The sequence below is a fragment of the Convolutriloba macropyga genome, chromosome 7 (genome assembly GCF_964194025.1).
Source record: "Convolutriloba macropyga chromosome 7, txConMacr16.3, whole genome shotgun sequence".
Taxonomy (NCBI): Eukaryota; Metazoa; Xenacoelomorpha; order Acoela; family Convolutidae; genus Convolutriloba; species Convolutriloba macropyga.
In genome coordinates this window covers 35,752,850-35,760,979 of record NC_134474.1, presented here as the reverse complement: position 1 = coordinate 35,760,979, position 8,130 = coordinate 35,752,850, and positions in this window count along the sequence as shown.

Genomic DNA, 8,130 nt, shown 5'->3' with positions numbered 1-8,130 from the left:
AGAATATACGTTTTGTTATATTCGTTCTTCGCTAAGAATGAGATCGCCGAAATCTATTTGTAATTCTTTGTTCGGTTCAGAACAATTAACTAGTGGTGACATTTTGTTATGCGCAATCACTGGTTTTAAATTCTTACTGATATCCGTGAAGGCGTTGAACTCAATAGCCTTTGTTAGTATATCGCGATGGATATATGGCATCAAAATGTTTTGGGCGAGCGATAACATCGCGAATCTTGCCGGATGAGTTGAGTGGATATCTTCAAGAACTGTGTCCCTAATTGCCTTTGGAAAGGGAGTTCTTTCGTCAAGGCAGAGGCAACCATGTTTGCGACTCATATCTCTCCAATATGAGTGGATGCAAGGATTGATGTCCTTCAATTGGGTCCGATCATTCCTCAGTACGCAATCGCCTACTTCCTTAAATGTTGCAATTTTCCCCGTTAGGATTGCTAAGATTTTCTTGCCGAACACTCTATTGATTGTGTATGACAATCTTAGGTCCTCTGCTGTATCCAAAGGACTTGTTGAGGTGTTGTATCCGTCGTTGAAGTTTTGGTTGTCCTGGGTGTTGTATTCGTTGGAGAAATATCAGAAATTGGTTGCGGTCGTTTTTTTAAAATTTTCATCGAGGCATTTTTGGTGAAGATATGTGGATATATGGGGTCAATTTAGTATGTTTACTTGAGAAAGAATTATAGGCAGAAGCGGGTTATTTTCTGGTAATTGGTATTTATAGTAGGAATTTTTGATTTTCGCGCTTAATGTAGATATTTTGTGGTGATTAGTTGATTTGGTATCAAATATGGGGTTTACTGGGCTTAATTGTTCAGATTGTTAACATTCTGTACTGTCTGACTGACTTTTGCTAGACATTTGCAGTGAATTTGCTTGTGGTATTACATTTTTTCAATGGCACATTATTTGGCAAATTGTGGTTTAGAATGTGATAAAGGCATTTTCGGCCAGATTGACGTATTTAAATTAATTTCCTTGCGATTAAATGGTAGTGTGAACTGTAAGACATATGACGACGAGGAATCCGAATGTCGTGATCATGATGTAACCAACTTATTCTTCAATTGTAAACTTTTGCTTTTAGAGATAGGTGTTTGCAGTGCAAATGATTTGTTTAGTTTTGAACTGGGAGTATTTGGTTTTATCATGGTGTTTAATTTTTGTCATACTGATGATGTAGGTTGATTAGTTTGTTTCAATGAGTGTCGAACTTTAGAAATTGTTAAAACCACAAAATTTTCATCGTTTTCCAAGATTTTTTTTCCTTGTGCAAAAGGGATTCGGGAGAAATAATCAACTAGACCCATCTTTGCTCTTGGCATGTGGTCTATGGAAAAATTGTAGGGAAGCAATCTTTCGATCCAGCGCGAGAGTCGACTGTTGTAGCAATTGTTCGAACGATTTTCTTTTGGTATTGATAAAAGAGCTCTGGTCAGTAATCACTGTAAAGTCTTTATCATAGAGATAGTATTTGAAATAGTCGATAGACCATACAATTCCCAGTAGTTCTGGCTCATTTACACTACATCGTTCTTCTGTGGTATTTAGAGAACGAGAGACGTGAATGCAACAGGTTTGCATCCGTCTGGGGTGTTTTGAAGTGATCGACTGAGTCCAGAACTCGAAGCCTCGCATTTTAACTTCCAATTTAGGATTATGGTGACAATTTTAAGTACTTTAAGCTATTTTATCTTTAGTTATATTTAAATGTTTTGTGTTTGACTCAGTCCATACAAATTTAGAAGATTTTTAGTAATGGTCAAAGTGGCTGGCAGCGTTATGTTAAATGTGGTATGAATTTAATAATGTAATGTACTGAACCAAGAAATCGTTATCGCTTAAGTTTATTCGGAATTGGGATTGGTAACATATTGGATGTTCTTGGGTAAATTTGTAACCGAGCCATTCTATTTCTATCTTAGCAGAATGCCATTTCTGGAGATTGATGCCTAAATTGTCCTCATTTAACTTTGTTAAACATTCAGTAACATAATTAATATGGTCGGGTTCTGATTCGGTATTAAGTAATACAATAACGTCTAGGAAGCAATACTTATTTTGAAGGCCTATAAGTGTGTAATTCATTACTTTTTGGAATTCTGCTGGAGAGTCCATATGTCACGGTGGCCATAAAAACAGTTTTAAATTTATATGTATCTGTTGAATCACCGCAAATAGAAATCAAATTACAGGGTTTTGAAGTGTCGTTAAGTAAATGTAATTGGCTGTGTGTATATTTAAAGTCGAGGGTTGAACAATATGCATTTTAGCCGTTTCGTGTTTTCGTTGAATGTTGAGAAATTGAGTCAATTGAAATTTCTGTATTGGGCATTTGATTTTTACTATTTGAATTGGTTTGTTGAGGACTTCAGAATCTACTGCTAAATTTATAGATTAATCTTTACTGTACTTACGATAAGTGAAATGAAACTTTAATCAGAGCAACTTGCCAGGTTTTCGATATGGTCCCCTTTTTGCAATCGGTCGAATTCAGCAGTGCCTATGAAACTTCGATTTAACGACGCTTGTCTTTGATAGTCCAATTTGGGAAATTGCGACGCGATAGCTTGTTTGACTTTGCAAGTAGAATTATCTATAGCGCTAACACATTTACCCCTTTTTAATTGTTGTTGGACAGATGCTTTTCCAAGAGTACTGAAGAGGTCCCGTCCCTTGATGTATTTGTGAGCATCCTCTACCACAGTAAGACGTGCATCCTCACACGTCCAATCATTGTACTGTAATGGCGAGTTTCCCTAGGACCGTGATTGTTTCATTTGAGAAAGTTTTGAGGTTCTTCTCGTCTGCTGAGGCATCTTTCGAGCTTTTGGGGTTCTCTTTAGGAAGTTTTTAGCTAATATTTTGATTATAATGGTAAAAACGCTGCCGAACTCAATCATTGAGATTGAGGGAATTTTTCCAAACTACTTTTGCATTGAGTGTTTGGAGTTTAATTGCCGTTTCACTCGAAATAGCTGCGGCATAGTTATCAAAATCAATCTTAATTTGAGTACTGTACTTGTTTATACAGTTCTTTGTAGCTGGTTATGTGGCTTACTGACTCTTCGTCATCACTTTTATCAGGTGTTGATTCAATCTGATTGGCGTTAGTGTGTTGGGGCGGTGATGTTGGGGATTGAGATTTTTTTAAAAAGTTTTCTGCACTTTTTCGGAAAATGGTTTAGGTTTCCAGTTGTTAAATTTGTTTCCTTTTCCTGGGCAGTTTTGACGTTGATTGTAAGTCCATCACTGAACGCAATTTGCACAGATGCTAGTGAATTGGTATTGATTGGAGGCATTTGCGTTGAGATTGTAACCTTGTCTTTGTTGTTGGTACTTTGTGGTGCGATTATGATTTTGAAAGTTGCTATCTATATTCACAGATTGAGTGTTGTTATTGTTCAGATTTTGGTAGATCTTTTGTTGATTTTGGTCTCCCATTTCCAAGTGAATTGCCATTTCCAATGCTTTAGTTGGTGACAACGTTTCCTTGGAGTTCTCTTTGCGTGTCGCGATCCAACATATTCAGTATGAATCTTTTGCATATTAGTGTTGTCTCTTTGTCACCTAGGCTGCGTCACCACCTCTGTTTGTTCAATGTGTCTCCCGTAAAAACTCTTGACAGATTCTCTGTGCTGTAGTGTTGAGAAAGGAGTATGTCGTTTTTAAAATTACGATTTTTTATGAAAGAATCTTCCATGGCACGCTATAGTTCTTTCATCGGTTCCTTTTCAATAAGAAAATGTGGGTGCTTACTGTTGAAGATTCTACGACCTTCTGTGCCAATGCCAAGGTAGAAGAGTGAAATAGCCTCTCGATCACAGATATCCCATGGTTTGTCTCCAAAAAGAATGCCGATTTCATCAAACTTTTTGTATCTGTTCTGCCGTGTTACACTAAGCTGTTGGCTGCGAATTTTTCGGTCTTGTTCGGTTGCTTGTGTGTGGCTGGCTTCCTACAGGCTCCTCGTATACAGTTTTGGTGGATATTTGACTCCTGAGTATGGTCCGTTGAAAAGAACATCAAGTTGAATTCACTCTATTGCTAGCAAGGCGAGTTTACTTCTCCAACGAGAGGTGGGGTAATTTTTGCCTTCTCACAGAAGGCATCTATGTGGTTTTTTTGTATCGACTGCTGACTGCGCCATGCTGTACTGTCGAAGTTTATATTAGATCTGATTGCACCGCATCTGACTCTCACTTAATTTAAGTAGGAGATCACGCCGCGTTTGCAAGTTTGTTTAGTCAAACTGTAAGTTTTACTTTTGATTTTAGGAATTCGCGTCGCGAATGACTAGATGAGTTTCTGAGTTAGCTTTTGAAAAGTAATTTACAAATTTTAACTGCAACGGAGAATTCACTGCACAAATGGAATAATGAAACAATTTACAAATTAAATCAGAATAGGAAGTTCGAGTGATCATAAGCTGATCACGCGGCGAGACAGGAACTTAACATTTGTCTATGATGTGAGAAGAAAGTTTCCTCTCTTAAACTTGAAAAAAATTAAAATATGGTCAATTTTTCCAACTAAAATAAAATGAAGGTAAAATGAACTTAATTTCTCCCCTTCAAATAAAGAAGTTAAACTGAATACGGTAATGGTTATTTGTATTAATATGCAGTCCGTGTGATATAAGTCGTAGTGAGGGTCACTAGATTTAGTGTCCTGTCACAAGGTCGTGTGGCATCTGCACTGTAACTGGCACGTGCGTTTGCCCTGACACAACACCGGCGGTCTAAAAAGAAGGGGATCGATTCTACTTAGGCCCCCCAGCTTAGTGAGCATAAAAATTTATGCTCACTAAGCTGGGGGGCCTAAGCAGAATAGATCCCATTCTTTTTTAGCCCGCCGGTGTTCTGTGTCAGGGCAAACGCACGTGCCAGCTACAGACCACCAGGTCATCTGCATAGAATTCAAATTTGCAGCCTTAATTTCTAATAACTTCGCCCAAGTCCGCTATGTAGAGGCTATAAGCAGGAGAAGTGACAATTTGCCGCCTTGTTGTACACCAGAGGTTGAAAGGATTTGTCGGAGTAGGACCCCATTTGTGTGATTTGGATCCTGGTGTCTATCTGGGTGGTGCTCTGAGTAGGTGAAGGTTTTCAAGTGAGCGTGATCTCTCTATGCTATCAAATGCCTTTTGGAGGTCAATTAAAACGCAATAATAACGGGATATTGTTGCGATGCAATAATCAACGCGTTCCTTTCAACCTCTAGAACTGCTTGAATTGTGTCCGTTTCTCTCTGAATCCAAATTGCGATTCTGCCCGAGGTCGAATTTTTGGGTCTTTCCCATTATAGCCCCACCCAGCTTAGTGGTCACATAACCTATAGCCCCCCTCCCCCAATCATGGTATTTATACCATAAGGGGGGCTATAAATTCATGGGGGGTTATTAATGGGAAAGACCCGAGGTTCTTTCCCATTATAGCCCCCCCCCCCCAGCTTAGTGGTCAGATAACCTATAGCCCTCAAATCATGGTAGTTATACCATAATGGGGGGGGGGGCTATAAATTCATGGGGGGTTATAATGGGAAAGACCCGAGGGTCTTTCCCATTATAGCCCCCCCCCCCCCCAGCTTAGTGGTCAGATAACCTATAGCCCCCCAATCATGGTATTTATACCATAAGGGGGGGCTATAAATTCATGGGGGGTTATAATGGGAAAGACCCGAGGGTCTTTCCCATTATAGCCCCCAGCTTAGGGGTCAGATAACCTAAAAGTAGTTATATAGGAGCAAGACAGGTGGGGTAAAAGGATGTACCTAAGTATTAACATTAGGTATAGCCTTTTTTCATCCAATTTCCAAAGATGTACCTAAAAAGAGAGTGAGAACAATAGACCTGTCATCTTATAGTAATTACCCAGGGGTAATTATCTTAATTACCCCAGGGAAATGCACCCAGTTTTCCAATCTAATGCACTTCACAAAATTTTATCTACTTAATAAAATATATCTGCAGAACTTTTACTTTCAAACTTTTCATTTACGCATGACTTTCAATTATCAGTTTTTTTATTTTTCGATTATTCATGAAGTTTTGTTTTCAATAAAATCATTTTATCGAAAGTTTTTCACAAAAACTTCTTGAAAGTTTTCTTTGAAAATTCCAATTTTTCAATTTTTTACTCATGATGTGAAAGCATGCAAGAAACCGGTTTTTTGGCATTTTCATTTGGTAGTTTCTGTTTTTTTTGCGGTAGTTTCAGTTTCAAAAACCCGAAACCGTTAAAAAATTTTTCAAATAAATTTGTTCTAATAATTGATTAAAGTTTTTCTCAACGCTGATTTCAATGAAAAGTACTAACTCACAGAAAAAAATCACTGAAAATTTTTTAGTTTATTCGTAGTTTCATATTCTGAAACCTCAAACTAAAAATTAACTACAAAATAATTTCTTCGAGAGTGGTATGCTATATCATCTCTCTATATGTTGTTTTTAACAAAGCATTTGATGGCGATTTTTTTAAGTTACACTTTTTGGTTTCTCCGAAGTTTCAGCTTCTGAAACCTGAAACCTCAAACCATTTTTTTTTCGAACTATGTGTTACAATACATCTTTATAGCATAATTTTTAACGCAGAATCCATTGGACATAGTTGAAAGGTCGTGGAAAAAGGACACGTTTGTATTTTTTGAAATTTTAGATTCTGAAACCTGAAACATCAAAGTTTTTTTTTGGAATTATGTGTTACAGTACATCTTTATATCGTAATTTTTAACGTAGAATGCAATGGGCATAATTTCCAAGTCAAGAAGAGAGGACAAGTTTGTATTTTTTTCTTTCGAAGTTTTAGATTCTGAAACCTGAAATCAAAAAAAAATCTTGAAAACAATACCCATTTCTTGCCAAAAATACGCAGTTCTTGGAAAAAATACCCAATTATTGCCAAAAAAAACAATTCTTGGCAAAAAAATACCAAATTCCTAAAAAAAAACAATCACTCCACTGTTGTGAAAAATTCCCAACTATTGCCAACAGAGTTCAGGTCTTGGTGAAAAACATCCAATTGTTGACTCAAAATATCCAATTATTGTCGAAAAAACCTTAATGTTTCCAAAAAATATAAAGACAATTCTAGCCCAGAAATATCTGTTTCTAGTCCAGAATTACGCAATTCATAGCAAAAATACCCAAATATTACCAAAATATACTACATTTTTGCCAAAAATACCTAATTCATGCGGAGAGGAACCCAGTTCTAGCAAAAATATCAATTCTTGCAACACAAAGAGACACAAATCTCGCCAGAAATACCCATTTTTACCACAAAATAACCAAATCTTGTCAAAAAATGCGCAAATTGTAACCAAAATAACAAAATTTTATCAAATACTTATCTAAAATATATCAAAAATTAGACAACCTTTCATCATCTGTATTTCTCTAATTTCTTCTTAATAATCCAATTAATTAGTGACCTTAAAAACATCAATTTTTGAGATCATCTTTTGTAAAGACGAATCTTCTCAGGTGATCGTTATAGGTTCAATGAGCACAAATTTGTCACGAATTATTTGCTATTGTACAGAGTTAATGGTTAAATGTTTGAGTTCAATCATAGTAATTTAACAATTACGTCCTATTACCTTCTCAATTACGAACCATTAGGTGATCTCATTTTTTGTAACAGGGTCAATGAACTCTTTGGAACAAAATTTATTCCAGCTACGTAATATGATTGCTACAATTAAGGACAACTAGGTATTGTATGGGGTCACTAAAAATAATCCTTACTACTTACAATATTATTCTTACTTTATCGAAGCATACACAGCTCACGTGATGGAGATCGAGGTCTTAATCATGATAATGTAATAATTACGTCACTTTTGCGTCATAATGATGTCATTTTTTATTGTAGTGTACAAACAAAAATTCAACTCATTGTGCTTATTTTCCTTCTCTTCAACAACACAGCTATAGTTAGCTTTTTCATTCTTTTTCGGAGACAATTTGAATCTCGTTTTCCTACAAACCTATGTTGTCAGTTATAAATCTCTCAAAAGAGATTCTTCTCTATTACACCTTCCTATTTCCGATTCCCGGTAAGTTACCTCTGTTATAAAATATGAAAGCAGACCAGAAGAAACCAATAAAGGGCT